This window comes from Antechinus flavipes, chromosome 4 (assembly GCF_016432865.1).
Source record: "Antechinus flavipes isolate AdamAnt ecotype Samford, QLD, Australia chromosome 4, AdamAnt_v2, whole genome shotgun sequence".
Taxonomy (NCBI): domain Eukaryota; kingdom Metazoa; phylum Chordata; class Mammalia; order Dasyuromorphia; family Dasyuridae; genus Antechinus; species Antechinus flavipes.
In genome coordinates, this window is record NC_067401.1 from 137,990,213 (window position 1) to 138,010,189 (window position 19,977).

A 19,977-nucleotide genomic window follows, 5' to 3' on the forward strand; every position below is an offset into this window, starting at 1 on the left:
CTAGGGCAAATAAGGATATTCCAGGCAAATTCCTGAGGAGTAGATTGGAGGGTGGTGAAGGAAGGGGAAGCATATTGGCCATAGACTTTTTCCTCCCTCCTCCCATTCTCACCCTTCCATTCAGCTGGTAAAGGACCTTATGAACTTTAAAGGTTCCTAAGGATTTTAGATGTCTATTGGCAGTGTCTTCAGTAGGAAGCAATCATTTGGGACCTCCTGCTGGATTTTCCGCCAGATGCTTAAATAACTTGGGTTCTAAACTGGCCTTCTTATTTATATAAGAGTCACAGGACATCACTAAATTTGTTCAGCCAATTCAAACACTTCCAGTTAATGTCACTCTATTCACTGCAGCTACATTTCCTACTTAATCTAATGTTTTGATTGATAGTTTTTCAAGTATATGGGCATCTTATCACATTAGGTAATGAGGCAATTTGCTTTACTCAGCCAATTCTGCTTTTACATTTAGTTTGATTACTCAAAATGAAGTCCTCAATAGAATCATATTATCAGTATTTACAAGGAAAGATTAGTTCCCCAGTTTCATTTATTTATTTATTATAATTTTTTTATTGACAGAACCCATGCTAGGGTAATTTTTTTTACATTATCCCTTGCACTCACTTCTGTTTTGATTTTTCCCCTCCTTCCCCCAGATGGCAAGCAGTCCTATACATGTTAAATATGTCACAGTATATCCTAGATACAATGTATGTGTGCAGAACCGCACAGTTCTCTTGTTGTACAGGAAGAATTGGATTCAGAAGGTAAAAATAACCTGGGAAGAAAAACCAAAATGCAAACAGTTTACATTCATTTCCCAGTGTTCTTTCTTTGGGTGTAGCTGCCTCTGTCCATCACTGATCAATTGAAACTGAATTAGCTCTCTTTATCAAAGAGATCCACTTCTATCAGAATATACCCTCAAACAGTATCATTGTTGAGGTATATAATGATCTCCTGGTTCTGCTCATTTCACTCAGCATCAATTCATGTAAGTCTCTCCAAGACTCTCTGTATTCATCCTGCTGGTCATTTCTTACAGAACAATAATATTCTATAACATTCATATACCACAGTTTACCCAGCCATTCTCCAATTGATGGGCATCCATTCATTTTCCAGCTTCTAGCCACTACAAATAGGGCTGCCACAAACATTTTGGCACACACAGGTCCCTTTCCCTTCTTGAGTATCTCTTTGGGGTATAAGCCCAGTAGTAGCACTGCTGGATCAAAGGATATGTGCAGTTTGATAACTTTTTGAGCATAGTTCCAAATTGCTCTCCAGAATGGCTGGATGTGTTCTCAATTCCACCAATAATGTATCAGTGTCCTTGTTTTGGGAAAGATTTCTAGTGGAAGTTGTATTTTAATTGAGACTTAAAGGAAACCAAGGAAATCAGTAGATCTAGATGAAGAGAGAATGCCAGACATGTAAAAAAACCCAGGAGCCAGGAGATAAGAGTATCTTGTTCATGGAATAGCAAGGAGGCCAGCCACTGAAACGAAGAATATATGGTATAAATAGACAGGAAAAGCAGGAGAGGTCTAGATTATGAAGAATGATATGAGTCTGGTCAGTATCTAGTATTAAGCTGAGAGAGATATGGGAATAAGGGCTTTCTTCACAAGTGGGAAGTTCATTAATGAATACATTTACATGTTATGTGAACTTTTACTTCCTTATATAACTTTATAGACTGGGAGTTTAGATGATAATCAAGAAAACTTGGGCCCAGGTTCTACTTCTGATACACACTGGGATGCCATGGAACCTGTCAGAACCCTAGGTAATAGACCATTAAGTTACATTTGCTGATCTTCACTGATAAAGGGAGTTCCACACAGATGTGTGATGGGCAAAGCTAACAAAAGTGGTGACAATTGCACTGATGGAACCAATGATAGTCTAAGCATGCTAAATTTCAATTTTGTTTTTAATCCTCTTTGAGAAGTATATATATTGTTCTTAAATAGTAAAATGAAGTTTGTGGGGTTTGTGGTGAAGCCTGTGGTATTGAAGCAACAGCAATTAAAATTATTCAAGAAAAATGACTATTTTTCAAAGTCATACATATTCATTGACCCATATGGGGGATATACCCCAACAAAGTCAAAAATAGAAACAAAGGTCTAATATATGCCAACCTATTCATAACAGTACTTTTTGTGATATCAAAGAACTTCAAATAAGGTGAGTACTCATGGACTGGGGGCACAGCTGAAAAAAATCTTTGGTATAATATACCAAAATGTTTCTGATTAATAAATATTAGCTATGAAAAACTAAGAGAATAGACAGATTTGTATAATGCAGAATGAAAAAAGTAGAAGAGAATGATATTGACAAATAATGGCAATGTAAAGCAAAAGATCAATAAACAAATTGTTTTAACAGATGAATAGGAGAAAAGCCTATCAAGTTCCTGGGGAAGGGATAAAAAATGGTACCTTCTTCCTTTAAGCAAAGGGGTAGACAAAATATTGCATACATCACCAGAATTTCTGTATTGAATATTTTTGTTTAATTTTTCCTTTGCCCCAGAAGAAAGTAGTTGTGTCAAAGCAACTATTATGAAAAACAAAACAAAACAAAAGGCATTAGTGAAAATAAAAATTTTTTTAAAAATCAACCAAATAGTTCAGAAAAATACAGCATTAGTCAGTGCAAAGACAAAATGCAACATAGCAACTGTGGAACTCAATAATGAAAATTTAGATAAGAAAATATTCAATATATAGTCATTTGATAAGAAGGAGCAACTTGGCTTCATGGAGTACTCTAGGTGTAGATGTAGGTGACATTTGAGCAGTCTTGAATATAAGAATTCAGCTAGGGGGTACAATGCCTAGAGCACTGAGCTTGGAATCAGAAGGCTTCCAATTTGATCATTTACTAGCTCTGTGACCTGGGTAAGTCATTTAACCTTGATCACCTCCCAAAACAAAACAAAAGAAGAATATAAGGATTCTTAACAGGCATAATATGGATTGTCCTCATCCCTACCTGTTTTCTGATGTCTTTGAGAATTTAGTATGGGATAGACCAAGGTAAGCACATAATGCGGAGTCTTACTTTTGTCTCCTAGGTTTGAGAAGCACCTTCTCAACTTCCTTCAAAGATTTACTTGATTTGAATATTTTTTCCTTTAAAAAAAACCTTGTTTTTATATCACCTTCATTTTCTTTTTTCCCCCTAAATAGTATTTTATTTTTTCAAATACATATAAAAAATAGTTTTCAACATTTTTATAAGACTTTGTGTTCCAAATTTTTTTTCCTCCAGGTTATACATGAACAATCCTTTTTAACATATTTCCATATTTGTCATGTGATATCACCTTCATTTTCAAATACATCCCTCACCACCCCATACCCAGGGAGCCATCCCTTGTAGATTGTAGCCATATTTGCCATGTGGGATTCTTAGGGTTCTAGCCAAGAAGGCTAGGCTAATTTTTCTTTCAAAGGTATTGCAATCATGCCCGGGCTAAGGTTTTAAGATCTATCCAGGTTCAAGCATTAAAAAAAAAAAAAAAAAAAGTGCCTCTCAAGACTTGGTAAATATCTGTCATTTGAACTATCACAACATGCTAACTATATCCTGATGATCAAAAACTATTTTTTACATGGAGATGAAGATGGCTATATCCACCTGAACCATAACTTTAACCTGGTTGAAGATTCTTTTTCCTGCTATGACTAAATAAACTTCCTTTTGTTAACTCTCAGATGATGTAAGAGTTTCTCATTTCATTCCAATCTCAAACCTGAACTCCAGACGGACCTGAATCATCTTTTACTAAAAAAAAAAAAAAAAGTTCAGAAAACTAACCAACACATCAACTGAGTCTGACAGTTTATTCCACAGTTCTCTACTTCTCCATTGAAAGTAAGGAGACGCATTTTCTCACAGATTTGTTTGGGGAAAACTTGCTAATTATAATCATACATCATTAAGTTTGGGGGTTTGGATTTTTCCATTTTCACTGTTTAAATTATATTTCCAACTCTCTATGAACTTTTTGTAGTCATAATTTCTAATATTTTAGTATTTCTTTATACTCATATACCACAATTTAGCTGTCCATCTATAGATAACTCCTTTGTTTCCATTTTCAGCACAAAAGTGCTTTTGGGGCTATTTCAATATCTATGAGGCTTTTATTTCTATCTCTTACCTTCCACAGGTATATGATTAGCAATTAACTCTCTGGGTAGAGGGATGATACATTTTAGTAACTTTCTTACCATTAATTCCAAATTACTTTCCATAATGGTTGGATCAACTCATAGCTTCATAAACAATGTATTAATGTGTCTGATTTTCTTCAGTCTAACACTGATCATACTTATCTTTTGTTTGTCTTTGTCAATTTGTTGGGTGTAAAATGAAAGCTCAGGTTTTGATGTGCATTTCTTTTTATTGATGATTTGGACAAGTCTTCTGTATCATTGCCAATAGTTTGCAGTTCTTTTTTTTTGAGAACTGTTCAAATCTTCTGATTACTTAACTCCTGGGAAAAAGCTCTTGCTTCTATATAGCATTTGTTTTAGTTCCCTATACATTTTGGACATCAGATCCTTATCAGACATTTTAGAGAGAGAGCCACAGATGGTGGGGGAGCTCTCAGTGAGATTTAAGACTCTTCAGCCCAGAGGGAACTTGCTCTTGGGGCATCTCAGCCTTACTGAGAAGTCGGGGAGGGGGAGCAGGAGAAGGTGTGACAACCTGTGTTGTACTTGAAGCAGAGAGACTTGCAGTAAAAATGCATTTACATAGTAATACCAAGGTGCTTATAGTTAGCACACACCCAGTGTGCTGTATCATATTAGAGTTAGCACTGCTCAGTGTGCTGAGGGATATTTCAACGTCTATTTTACTAAGTGAATTAGGGCTGAGAGAACTTGAAATAAATGGACTCCCTGTTTGACCATCCATGTGGGTCCCTGCCTCATCACTCCTCCACTAAGACCAAGGATTTGGGCTAGTACTGAAATCCTCTAGAGAGCTATTCTGGATGGTATATTTTGGCATCCCAACATGGGGGCTCTAGAAAGCACAGCGCATTTTAGACCCCAACTTGGGGAGGCTCTAGAAGGCACACTATAAGATATATTTATTCTCCCCGATAAACAGCTTCCTTTTTCATTCTAGTCAAACTGATTACATTATTGCAAATGTTTTTCAATTTCGTGTAACTGAAATTATTTATATTTTGTGATGATCTCTATTCCTTATTTGGTTAAAAGTTCTCCAGTAGCACAGATGTAAAAATTATTTGATCTTATTGTCTTTTAATTTTTCAAACATTGTAAACTTTACTTTAATTCAAATTCTGCAAAGCTAAAGAAGCAACCAAATGAGTGGAGAGTATCAAAAAATTCATGTAGCCTTTTATATCTATAGCAGCTGACATCTACAAATCTAGAACTGAACATATTTCTCACTTGAATTAACAGTTAATCTCTGGGCCTGGAAAAACAGCATGATGTGGTAAAGAGGTAAAATCAAGGGACCTGCTCTTTAAGACTAATGGTATCAGTGTAACCTCTTTAGACTTCTGTCTCCCTCTCTCTGTAATCAATAAAATCATAAAAACTTATTGCTAGAAGCTTCAGAAGCAGCTGTCCATTAGACCCTACTTTTGAGCAGAAGCTTGGACTTAATCTGTCTCCCCCACAATCTGAAGATCAGTAATATTCTTAGAGAATGGAGAGGTCTGACTCTTGTTTTTGAGATGAATGAAGAACTATTGTAAGACTAGAGAATGAACTAGATGCCCTCTTACTGCTTCTACCAAGTCAAAAAACCCTTTTCTTTTTCTTTTTTATTATTAAAGCTTTTTACTTTCAAAATATATGCATAGTTTTCAACATTCACTCTGGCAAAAGCTTATGTTCTAAAATTTTTTCCCTCCCTTCCTCCACCCCCTACCCTAGACAGCAAGTAATCCAATATATGTTATACATGTACAATTCTTCTATACCTATTTCCACAATTACCATGCTAAAGAAGAAAAATAAGATTAAGGGAAAAAAAAAACGAAAAAGAAAAGAAAATGCGAGCAAACAACAAAAAGAGTGAAAATACTATAATGTGATCCACACTCAGTTCCCACAGTTCTCTCTCTGAGTATAGATGGCTTTCTTCATCACAAGATCATTGGAACTGGTCTGAATCATCTCATTGTTAAAAAGAGCCGCATCCTGTTATGGGCCAGAACTCTGTACTTGAAACAAGGATTCTTATAAGGTGTTAAATCAGTGGAATTGATAAGATAATGGTTATCTAGTTTAGCTTGCTGATTAATAGTTCCTTAGCTCAGTATGATTGATTTAATCTTATAACAATAATGGTTCCCTAATGATATAATGATTGGTTTATACTCAGTATACCATAAATGATCTAATTATAATAGCTCATATAAGCTGGGACAAATTCAGCCAGACAGATTCACTCCATTTCACACCACTGTGGTGGGTGGCCTGTCCTCCTGCATTTCCTCCACTGAGACCAAGTGAGCCCAGGTCCCAGGTAAGGAGACAATAAAGAATTTGGACTTAACATCTGGCTATTCTTATGGTGATTACTGAAAAGAAGGCTGGTTCCAAGACCACCAGAAAACCAACCAGAACACTACAAAATCCCATCAGAATTGATCATATAATCTTGTTGCTGTGTATAATCATCTCCTGGTCCTGCTCATTTCACTCAGCATCAGTTCATGTAAGTCTCTCCAGGCCTTTCTGAAATCATCCTGCTGATCATTTCTTACAGAACAATAATATTCCATAACATTCATATACCATGACTAGTTCAACCATTCTCCAACTAATGGACATCCACTCAGTTTCTTGCCACTACAAAAAGGGCTGCCACAAACATTTTCGCACATGGGTCCCTTTGCCTCCTTTATGATCTCTTTGGGACCTAGTACAGACATCAAAGGGTATGCAGTACTTTATAGACCTTTGGGCATAGTTTCCAAACTGCTCTCCAGAATGGTTGAATCAGTTTACAATTTCACCAACAATGTATTAGTATCCCAATTTTCCCGCATCCCCTCCAACATTTGTCATCATCTTTCCCTGTCAATTGAGCCAATCTGAGAGGTGTGTAGTGATACCTCAGAGTTGTCTTAATTTGCATTTCTTTGATCAATAGTGATTTAGAACACCTTTTCATATGACTAGAAATGATTTCAATTTCTTCATCTGAAAATTGTCTGTTCGTATCCTTTGACAATTTATTGATTATAGAATGGCTTGAATTCTTATAAATTTGAGTCAATTCTCTATATATTTTAAAAACGAGACCTTTATTAGAACCTTTGAATGTAAAACATTTTTTCCTAGTTTATTGCTTCCTTTCTAATCTTGTTTGCATTGGTTTTGTTTGTACAAAACTTTACAACTTAACATAATCAAAATGATCCATTTTGCATTCCATAATTCTTCTACGACCACAAATTACTTCCTTCTCCACAGATCTGAGAGGTAGACTATCCTTTGAAGAAGCCCTTTTCTTCAGTGAAATGGAAGATATCCTTGAGAATAAAATGTATTTTCTAAGCTCATTCCACTTCCTCTGCTCCAGTTCATAGCCTCCTTTCAAAACTTACTCAAAATCCTACTCCTTTAAGGAGGTTTCCCAGATTAAAAATTCCATTTCACTGTTGGATCTTTTGCATGCTTTCCCCTTGAGATTCATAACATCTAAGAGATGGAACTTCCAAGCTGATGCCAACCTGTTCTCTATAACATGTTCTCTGACTGAAATTCATTCACCATCTGTTTTAACACTGCCCAAGATGGGAAATTCACTACCTTCTAAGGGAACACATACCATTACTGGATAGCTCTGTTACAAACTTCTTTTTTTTTTTTTTAAAACTATCCTTATGTTTTGCACTAATTGTTCCTGGATTTTGGTCATATCACTATATAGGCTCAAAAAGCTTTAAACGTTCCCTTCTTGCTAACCAATATCCTTTGCCTGGCATCCCACACCCTCCATAATCTGGCACTCAGCTAGTTGGTAACAAAACCATATATCAAGTAGCCTGACTTCAATTTAATTTGACAAACAAGCAATTCAGTTAAAAACAGTTATCAGAATCAAGAAGTATGGAAGATACAAGGATATAAATATGAAATTGGATAGTTCTTATGGAGAGAATTATGGATGTGCACAAAATTATAGAAATATAAGGAAGAATGTAGAGAAATCTGGATTAGTCAAGAAGGGCAAAAGCTGAATGCAGGAGGAAAAACTTGGACAATTTCATAAGACAATAAGAACAGTTTATAGGAGAATAATTTTTTTTTTAAATTTTTATTTAATAATTACTTTATATTGACAGAATTCATGCCAGGGTAATTTTTTTACAACATTATCCCTTGCACTCGTTTCTGTTCCGATTTTCCCCTTCCCTCCTATAGAAGAATAATTGCCAGGTTCAGATATTGGTTCAGATGTGGGTTCTGTTAAAGAAGACAGAGAACCAACAGACTCAAGGAAAATGAAAGGCCCCAAGATTAAGGAAAGACTGATGAAAGAAAAACAGAAGGTAGTTGGCAAGATAATGATGGATAAATAAGAAAAGGGAAGCAGAAAAATTGGAGGGCTAAATTTAATAGATAGATTGGATTGGTGGAGTGGGGCAAAAGTGGCCAAATAGATAAACCTTGGTGCAAAGTGGAAAAGAAGAAGGTGGGTGTCTATGAAATTTGGTTAAAAGTTCTCTAGTAGCATAGCTATAAAAGTTATTTGATCTGATTGTCTTCTAATTTTTCAAACATTGCAAACTTTAATCCAAAATTTAAAGACAAATTCTGCAAACCTAAAGAAGCAACCAAATGAGTGGAGAATGTCAAAAAGTTCATTTAGCTTTTTATGTCTTTAGCAGCTAATATCCTCAAATCTAAAATTGAACATATTTATCACTTGAGTTAATAATTAATTTCTGGGTCTGGAAAAGCAACATAATGTGGTGGAGAGATGTAGAATCAGGGGAGCTGCTTTTTAAGACTACTAAGTTACTCTCTGTGTAACCTCTTTGGGCTTCTGTCTCCCTCTCTCTAGTCAAGTCACAAAATCTTATTGTTAAAAGCTTCACACTCAGTTGGGGATTATCAGGCTATTAGAATGTGGTAATTGCCTCTAAATTTTTTTATCCAGATATTTAGAGTGAGGTGTTAATAGCCACAAGTTATTTTAAAAAGCATTTCTATAGAGGTACCTCTCCTACTCCTAGCACCTGAGAAAGCTGTTCCTAAAGGAAACAGAAATAAAGCTTCAAAGCAGAGTGAGGGAGAGAGAAAGAAAAAGGATTGGAGGATACATTTGGCTCTTGTTAGGGAATGGGAAAGTAGAAGAAAGAACAAAAAGAGAAGAGAAAAAGGAAAAGGGCAGCTGTATGTTTAGAACTTATAAACTGGCGTAAAGCTAGCTCTTCCTGAAGAGTTAATTGGATGCCCTACCGCATGATATGGTAGGGCCATGAAAGCTATCAGTTTAGAAGTCATACAGTAAAATCAGAGAAAGAAGGAAGTAGTAGTGGTGGAAGTGGTGGTAGTAGTTGATGATTCCTGGTCAGGTGTTCTGAGGCAACCATTTCTCAACCTATTATCAGGTTTGGTGTCTCCCAGGGGAATATATCCAAGATATAACAAAGAGCTTCTCAAAACTAAAAAAACTAAAACTATTCATTTTGGAGTGTGAGGAATAGGTAATGTAGTTAAGTGACTTGCCTACGGTCTTATAGTGTCTGAAGTTAGATTTGAACTCAAGATGTTTGTCCTTAGTTTCTCTGAAGGTAGATAATATCTTTCTTTGTAAGAACAAGTCTTTCCATATTTTTTTTACCTCCACCAACTCATTTCCTAGACCAGAGCAATATTCCAACCTTATTCTAGCTAGTTATTTTAAGTAGTCTGAAACAATATTAATATGGTTGACACATGGTATAGTTTACCTGTTTTTTCCTCTGTGAATCTTTTTTAGCTTTAACTTTGTCTGAGATCATGATTACTATCTCAGCTTTTTTTTAGCTAATATATTCTATTCCTCACACTTATTTTGTTATCTCCTATTTCCTATTCCTCCTGACTTTTCTGTATTACTGCTATTCTCTACCTTGCCTTCCTATTACTTAATCTACCCCTTCCACAATCCAAGATCCCTCCCTTATCCTCTCCCACCCCTTCTTGTTTCTATCTGAATTTAGAAGACTTTTATAGTTTTCCAAATATATATGTTATTCCCTTTTTCCCACTCCTGCTAATTCCTTTTCTTTCTATACTCCCTCTTATCCTACTCCCTTACCCTCTTAGTTCTTTATAAATTTAGAATATTTAAATGTATATGTTGTTAGACTTGATGGGATGAAAAATGCCATCTGTGACCAAACAGAGAACTATGGAGACTGAATGAAGATTGAAAAATACTATTTTCACTTTTTTTTGGAAACTTTTTCTTTCTTGTGGTTTTTCTCTTTGGTTCGGATTTTTCTTTCACAATATGACTAATATGGAAAGATGTTTAATATTCACTTCTATTTTTTTCATTATTATTATAACCTCTATCATATTGCTTGCTGTCTTAGGGAGGGGGGAAGTAAGGAGGGAAGAAGAAAAAAATCTGGAACTCAAAAATCTGACAAAAATGAATATTAGGAACTATCTTTATATGTAATTGGAAAATAAAATATTGAGGGGGAAAACCCCCCCACATATGTGTTGTTCCCTCTTTAACCCAGAACTGATTTGAGTAGGGTTCTCTATAAAAATCCCTCTCTTACTCTTTTATTTCTTTCTGAATGTAGAAGACTTTTATACACACATATATATGTGAAATCTGGGTTAGCTCCCTGGAGGCCTCAGAATCAGCCAGAGTCAGGATAAGCAAAAGTTCTTGGTCTTTAGGGGGAGAAGTGAAGGGGATCGACAAAACTGCCACATGCTCTCCACCAACAGTCCTCCTTTCTCCTTGTCCTCCTCCAAAGTGACTCTGGCTTGTCTTACTCCACCCCCTAATCCCACTTGCAATTATCTGTATACACCAAAAGATTGAGCCAGCACAGAATAGTGAGAAGGGCCATTATTCCAAGCATATGCTAATAAGATTATTGTCCCATAGGGAATTAGCCTTAAGTGCTTGATTGTCTGATTCCAGTGCACCTATTTAGAGTTTCAACTCTTTACATATATATACATGTATGTATGTATGTATATAAATATATATATGTATACATGTATAGATCCTTCTTTAACCCATTCCCAATGAGAATAGGGTTTCAGAACTACCATTCTTCCTTCCCTAATTTTTGTGTCAATTCTTCCTCTTATAATCATTTGTATAAGATAATTACTCTTTTTATCTTTTCCTACATGATTTTGCGTTTTTAGAATCACACCATCCTTAGCTCTACCCCAATCTTTCTTTTGAACTACCCAATTACTAAAGACAATCTTAGATATACAGTTTACATTTCCATGTATAAAAAATAAAGTTTATCCTTATTAAGTCCCTTGTAATTAGTCTTTTATGTTTACCTTATAGTTGTCTTAGATCTTGTAAGTCAAATTTTGTGTTAAGTTTCGGTTTTTGGCAACAAAATCCTAAAAGTCTGGGAATTCACTGAATATCTTTTTTTTTGTTGTTGTTGTTTATGATTATGCTTAACTTTGCTAGATATGATATTTTTAGCTGCAACCCTGACTGAATGAGGATTGAAGAATACTATTTTCACTTTTTTTTGTATGCTTTTTCTTTCTTGTGTTTTTTTCTCTTTTGCTCTTTGCTATAAAGTGTTCCAAGATCTGTGGTCTTTTAATGTAACTGTTGCTAACTCTTGTGTGATTCTAATTGTGACTCTATCATATACGAATTATTTGTTTGTTTTCTTGTTGGTTGTGGTATTTTCTCCTTTATTTGGGGGTTTCTTGTTGGAATCCTTACTAACTGCTAACTAATTAGAGTTGATCTAATCTTACAAGAAGATGTTTTGGGCAGAACCTGAAACAAGGTACTAAGTAGAACTAATTAATACAAGGCTTGTGTTCACACCTTTACTCATTGGAGTTCAATGAGTTCACACCTCCCTTGAAGCTCTTTGGGCCAGAGAGCACTAGCATAAATAGAGCTTCAATGGACCAGTCGGGGAGTTCTTCAGAGTGAAGATGCTACAAGTCGAGATTTCAGCGGAATGACATGAAGATTGGAGCTGGCTGGAGGCTGAAGAAAGCAGAGGCAGAAGCAAAGGACAAAGCAGCAAGAGCTCTTGGAACCAAGCAGAGAGATAGGCCTCTAAGCTAACCGGGCTATATTGGAGATAATAAAAGATCTGAACTTTTATCACCTGGCTGCTTTTTGAGAAGAAAAAGATCACCACAGTTTCTGAATTTGGTTATGATATTTCTGTAGGTTTCTTCATAGGACTCTTTCAGGAGGTGATTGGAGGATTTTTTTTTTCTATTTCTGTTTTCTCTTCTTGTTCTAATAATTTAGACAATTTTGTTTCTTGTATTACTCATTTCTCCAGCCTATTACTCAGCTTTTAATTTTAATTCTTTGTTAAAGTAGGGCTCTGTTTCCAGGGTGGAGGGTATAATGTTCCAAGTTTCACAGGTATTGTTGTATAGCTGTTTTCAGAGATCCTTTTAAGGATTTGTAAGTTTTTAGTTCTTCCAAGGTGTTGTGATCCAAGGAGAAGTGTTCTTGAGTGACCACAAGCATTCCCTTTTGCCCTGTAACTATGAGGAGAGTTCCCACTCCACTGTGACTATAAGTTTTAGTATGCTAAAGCAAGTGTTCTTCTTCAGTGCTAGTGAAGAGACCTCCTGGCCAGTTTAACTCTCTTATTGTCTAAGGGCTGAGACCTCTGGAAGCCACTGTCTTTCCTGCCACTACCACTACTGTTGCCACAACTGATTCAGTAGTTCCCAAGGCCTGATTTCCCAAGGGCCTCTCATCCTAGTGAGACAAACCTTTCTTGTAAACCTTCTGGGCTGAGAGCTCTGGAAACTACCAGTGCTGCTGATGATTCAGAGGCCCCAAGGATTACTTCTGGTTTGTTGGGGCCAGGGCTATGCTGGCATGACCTGTGTGGGAACTATGCTGGATTCCTACCACTATGGTGCAAATAGCTCCTTGGGGATCAGGTATTTTTCTTATCTATATCCTTAGAGCTTAGCAGTACACGGCATGTAGTAGGAGCTTAATAAATGTTTATTCACTTCTGATTATTGAGATGAGAAAATTGAGATGAGGATCACAGGCCTGGTATACATGTATGAGATAGTAGTGACTGGGGATTTTGATTATCTAGACATCTGCTGGAGCTCCAAATCAGAGCAGCTAATAACTCCTTGATATGTCTTAATAATAATCTCTTTCTTCAAGAAGTAGAAGAACCAATGAGAATAAATTCTATTCTAGATCTGATTCTTATTAACAGAGAAATGGTTGCTGAGATAGAAATAAAAGATGGGAAGTTTCTGGAGATGACCATTTCTTCCTAGATCTGGGTACAGAGGACAGGAAATTCCAGGGCCTCCAAGTGGGAAAAGCTAAAGGTATGGAGGTGCCTTTATCCCTCCTTTAAGCCTGGAGACATCCTAACTTCTTCAAAGCAGAAAGTACAACAATTAAGAATGCTAAGATGGGATGAGACTGACTAACTACAATCCTTCTGGGGAGATGACTACTAGGTCTTAACATCTATCCTGCCACTGTATCCTAAGGTCATTTGGGCTTTTACATATGACCTGCTGCTACTCTCTGCAGACTCCTAGGCCTTTCATCCTAAGGACCTGTGGGCTTCACCATCTGCTAAACTTTCTTATATGTGTGTTGTCATTTAATTGTTTTCAGTTATATCTGACTTTCCATGACTCCATTTGAGGTTTTTGTGCCAAAGATACTGGAATAGTTAGCTATTTCCTTCTCCAGCTCATTTTACAGATGAGGAATTTAGATAAAATGGGTTAGGTGACTTGCCCAGGGTCACACAGTTGGTAAGTGTCTGAGGCCAGATTTGAACTCAAGAAGTCATCTTCCTGGCCTGGTACTCTATTCATTGCACCACTTAGCTGCCCTAAACAGCTATCTATGTAGTTTCCCCCCAAAACAGTATGACTTCCTTGAGCTCAGGAATAGCCTTACTTTTTCTATTCTTACCTGCAGCATTTAGCATAGTGACTGCACATAACAAAAATGTACTAATCCTTTTTTAGGCATTTCAGCAAGACTTCAGGAAATCCAAAGTTGCTGAGAAGATTAGGTAGGGTCTCATTAACTAAAATGCTAACAGGAGGTAGCCCAGGAAGGATGGGAATTGATCAAAAATGAAATTCTAAAGTCACAAAGGGAAACAATCTTCTTAAATCATTTTACTTCTCTTCCCTGCTAAGGAGAATGACTTTCTTTTAAAAATGATTGGACAGTAGGGATCTGTATGTGCCAAAATGTTGGTAGCAGCCCTATTTGTAGTGGCTAGAAACTGGAAAATGAATGGATGCCCATCAATTGGAGAATGGCTGGGTAAATTGTGGTATATGAATGTTATGGAATATTATTGTTCTGTAAGAAATGACCAGCAGGATGAATACAGAGAGGACTGGCGAGACTTACATGAACGGATGCTAAGTGAAATGAGCAGAACCAGGAGATCATTATACACTTCGACAACAATATTGTATGAGGATGTATTCTGATGGAAGTGGATTTCTTTGACAAAGAGACCTGAGTTTCAATTGATAAATGATGGACAAAAGCAGCTACACCCAAAGAAAGAACACTGGGAAACGAATGTGAACTATCTGCATTTTTGTTTTTCTTCCTGGGTTATTTATACCTTCTGAATCCAATTCTTCCTATGCAACAAGAGAACTGTTCGGTTCTGCAAACATATATTGTATCTAGGATATACTGCAACATATCCAACATATAAAGGACTGCTTGCCATCTAGGGGAGGGGGTGGAGAGAGGGAGGGGAAAAAAATCGGAACAGAAACAAGTGCAAGGGATAATGTTGTAAAAAAAATTACCCTGGCATGGATTCTGTCAATATAAAGTAATTATTAAATAAAAATAAAAAAAAAAGAAAAGAAAACCTAAAAAATTTAAAATAAATAAATAAATAAATAAAAGTAAAGATGATTGGACAAAAGCAGCTTCAGAGGAGTGGGTACACAAATCAGTAAAGAGCCTTCCTGACCTCCATGAAATTCAGGTTAGCTGGTGCTCAGAATTACATGCTCTAGTACTGAAACAGATGTGATTCTGATCTACAGTCATTATTATTTGAAAGACTGTGAGAAATGGGAGTAGTACTAAGTGAGGACAAATATCCCAGTTCTCAAAAAACGGAAGAGAACAGAGTCTGAAAACAATAGGTTGGTAAACTTAGCTTTAATTCCTGGGAACATTTTGTAATAGTCCAATTTTAAAGAGACGGTTGATGAACAAATGGGAAGGGAAATGGGGATTAGAAAGAGCCAGCAAGATTTCACACAAAGAACTGTTCATCATTTCACTTAAAAAAACAAAAACAAAAACATTATTAGAAATGAGAGAAATACTGTAGATGTAGTTTACCTAGATTTTGAGTAAAGATTTTGATAAATTCTATCTTTGAGAAGATGGAGAGATGTGGACAGGATAATAAAAACTACATTCAGAACTGTTTGGATGGCTAGACTCAAAAAGTAGAGTTCAATGTTACCATGGCAGGAACTATTCATTGGAGTGTCCCAAAGGATCTATGTTTTGCTTTGTGCTGTTTAAAACCTTTATCAAAGACTTGCATAAGGACATAAAAGATATATTTGTCCAATCTGTAGGTGACACAAAGATAAATGAATCACCAACTGGATGACAGGAATTAAAAAGATGGTGATAGTTTACAGCCTACAACCTAATAAATCGAAATTCAAAGATAATGTTAAAGTTTACTTGGGCACAAAAAGATGATGGTAGCCAGATAACAGTTGGTCTGAAAAATGTCTAGGACTTTTAGTGGACTCAATTAATAAAGGGACAGTTTCCAGAAATAAGGTAATCTTATCATCTTTTGTACTTGTCAGATATTTCTGGACTGTTATGTTTAGTTCTGGATGCCATATTTTAGGAACATTGATAAGCTGGAATGTCCAGAGGAGAGCAACCAGGATGCTGAAGAATACAGAGTCCATGTCCCATGAAGATCAGGGAAGGATTCAGAGGATAGGATTAAGGTAAGGGATTAGAAGTGGGATTAGATTTATTTTTATTTGACTCCAAAAATCTGAACCAAGGAACAATAAATAGAAGCTTCAAGGTGGCAAATTTAGGATTGTTTTTAGGAAGAAGTTTCTAACAATTAGAACTAATCAAGAGTGGAATAATGACAAAGCAGATAAAGAAATCAACCTTGGAAACAACAAACTGGATTTAAATCCTACCTTTGCCTCATGCCTGCTGTGGAACCCTGAGCAAGTTACTTAACCTGTCAGTGCTCTAGGCATTGATAAAGCTATAAATTGCAGAGAAGATGCCAACAACACTGATAAAAGTTTCTAACCCAAGGAGTCCCCTGTACCAGTGAACCCCTGTCCTTATCTAAAAGTGGCATGGGTTGCCTCAAGAGGTGCTAGGCTCCCCCCATCTTTAAGGCCTTCAAGCAGAGGCTGCATGATCACTTGTCTGATATGTTAGTTGGGGATTAGAGTATGGGATGGATGTGATAACCACTATCTAGTTTTTATAAAGGATTCATAGAAAGATAGAAACATGAATCATAGAGGGGAAAAAGGTTTGGATGGCTTCAAATCAGTATTAGTCAAGGGAAACTCATGCCTTTGATCACGACTCCCCTGAAGATGTTAAAGCCACGGTCACACAGCCAATACATGTCACTGGTGGAATCCTAACCCAGGCTAGCTAGCTATCACTATACCACTTTTCCTCTCCTTAGTCATAGTGCAATTCCCCATTTTCCAGATGGAGATCAGATGAATCGAATGACCCACTAAGGACTACACTGCCAATAAGTAGCAGAACTAGGGCTCAAAAATTTGAAACTGTGTATAATTTTTTAAATTTTATTTTTTTCTTAAAAACAGTATATGATTGGGGCAGTTAGATGGCACAGTGGATAGAGTACCAGCCCTGTAGTCGGGAGGTCCTAAGTTCAAATTCGATCTCAGACACTTAATATGTATAGCTATATGATCCTGGGCAAATCATTTAACTTCAACTGCCTAATAAAACCAAAATCAAGCAAACAAAAAACAGTATATGACTTTAAAAAATCCCCTTTACCTAACTTTAGAATTCAGTCACATATATTATATATACCAACTATATATAATCTATATTAATATCATACATTATTCTGCCTGCATACCAGGGATACAACTGCAGTCATCCATTCATTCTCTAAATATTTTACTGAACACCTACAGTGTGCAAAGTATTGCTCTAGCTTGAAGGCATTAGGAAACCTATGCCAATCACAATTCTTTTTCCATATGCCCAAAATACAGGAGATGTTATTGTTCTATTAAGAGATCAAAAGCTTTGAATATCCAGCTGTCCAAGGAGTGTAATGAGCCACTACAAGAGGAAATTCTATACCAGGTACGCTACTGCAGTTTCATACACCTGTTGGCTAGATAGTGGCATTTATGGTAAGTTAGTAAGCATACCTGAAATCAGAGGATTTAGAGTCAAAATAGAGCTTAAGGATCATTTAGTCAAAATTTCCTTATTTTTCAGATGAGAAAGCTCAGTTCTAAAACATACCTGGAAAACAAAGACTTAGAAACTTCAAATGTTAAGGACAATTGCCTCAGGGAGGGAGAAAAGAGAATACTGTTCCAAATTACTTATACTAGATAGACAACAAGTCTTCTAATTAAAATTCTCTCACAATCAGAAAATACCACAATGTACACAGAAGAACTGAGTAGTGAATTTGTTCAACTCACTCTCTAATTCCTCCCAGGATGATTTAGAGGCACCATCCTTCTTGTAGCCATCTGTCACGATGTGCTCGGGGAATTCAAACATTTTAATATGAGGCAAGTCTAATTAAAAAGGGAAGTTTGCAAATATACATTTGTATAAGAATTTTAAAAGAAATGAATTTTGAATTACCTGTTCTTCAGAGTTATTGGCTCCTCTGGATTTTCACTGCTCCCCTTCGATTAGCCTGGCCAACTGAATTGCTTATATTCCTCTGCAAGGCTGAAATAAAAAGTCCTCAGATAAGAAAGATTGACATCAGGTTTTCAAATTGTTCTAAACCAATGATGTGAAGGGATCGGAGAAAAGGGAGTGGGACCAGCATGACATACAATGGAAGAGAGGAACAATAGGGAAGTTCTACCTGACTCCAGAGTACTGGTAGAGGACTACAGTTCAAATGCCAGTCTGCCACTTACTTGCAATGTAATTTTGGGCACATCGCTTAAGGGCCTCGGCATCTTCATCTGTAAAATGAGGGAGCTGTACCAATTGACTTCTCAGGCCGGGTCTCCAGCTTTAGATCTGTGCCATTCTATGATTATGACCCCAAAGGGCCGGTCACCTTTATTGTCTACAATACAAACTGTAGGAGACTGACTAGAAATTACCCTGGGTGGACTGCTAGTGTTCCACAGAGATGGCATTATGCTAAGTAGTATTAAGTATGAATGAGCAGGTACCAAGGACAGGACGACAGCAATATCGTTGTCTTACATAGTTCTGACAATGTGTAACCCTAAAGTGAAGGTATAGCCAATGCATTTCACTGAAATTTGGGGCCTCATCTCCAATTCCTTCCAAAAGATAGTGTCATTCATTACCTGATGAAATGCTTCCTAACTCCTGAAGCCTGGTTTAGTTCAATTCAGCAGGCATCTATCTCTCAGGATACAAGCCCTTGAGGTCTACCAGGATCTCAAGGACTTGAAGGACATTGGGTAGTTTCCAGAATAAAGTCCCTTGAACCAGATTCCTGAATTAACACTCTTCTCCCAAAAGTGGATTACAAAAAAGAGAATTGAGCCCTGTAGATGTTGGTTTTAAAACCAAACATGTTTTATTTTCCTAAGACACATAGCTCCATTCATATTCCTTTAGATGGTGACTGGGGCAGAAAGACAGTGGTTCCTTAAGGGAAAGGAAGGTAAATAGTCTTAATTTGTAACTAGCTCCTGATTCAACTTTTAATTTTGCAGCTTTCCAGGGTGTGTACTACTCTGTGGTCTAGAATTGTTGAGGACATTATTTGCCATCCAGTCCCAAAGGCTACATGGATACAAACATTGTGCTGTTTTTTTAAAAAATAAACTATTGCTCTATGCCAACATTCTTTTAAATCTGAGATCTCTGGATTTTAACCTGTAATCACGTTGCTACACAATCACAGGTTTCCTCTTGCCTTGCTCTGGACCTCCCACTGTACCCTGCCCCCTTCCTTCTCCAGCTGTGAAATCATGATCTCTGTTTAGGGCAGTTTATCCAGTCCCCTAATTGACTTTCATAAAGCCACAACTGAAAATAAGCAAAGTAATTTTGTCTAGATGAATCCCATCTATTTTTATTTTATTTTTTAGTTCACTATTCCTGACACTAGGGGGCTTCTTTTGACTAGTTGATAAATCAAAACTATATATATATATATATATATATATATATATATATATATATATATATATATATATATATATATATTTTTTTTTTTTTTTGGTTGAGGCAGTTGGGGTTAAGTGACTTGCCCAGGGTCACAAAGCTAGGAAATGTTAAGTGTCTGAGGTCAAATTTGAACTCAGGTCCTCTTGACTTCAGGGCTGGTGCTCTATCCACTGCACCACCTAACTGCCCCTTCAAACCACTATTTTTGACCCCTCTTAAGGCTTGTCTATGTCACTTCATAAATAAGGGGCTGCAAAGATATGTGTGTATGCATTTATTTTAAAGGGACCACTTCACCATCAA

The 19,977-nt window shown here is 36.5% G+C and overlaps 1 long non-coding RNA gene across 1 annotated transcript in view; it reads right to left on the minus strand.

Moving 5' to 3' along the window:
* LOC127560298 (uncharacterized) overlaps positions 1-18,895 on the minus strand; it is a 51,044-nt gene extending 32,149 nt beyond the window's left edge. Inside the window, exon 1 of the long non-coding RNA XR_007953299.1 lies at positions 18,151-18,895. This is a non-coding gene — a long non-coding RNA (uncharacterized LOC127560298). The remainder of the gene's footprint in view (positions 1-18,150) is intronic.
* Between the last annotated feature and the right edge of the window lie 1,082 nt (positions 18,896-19,977).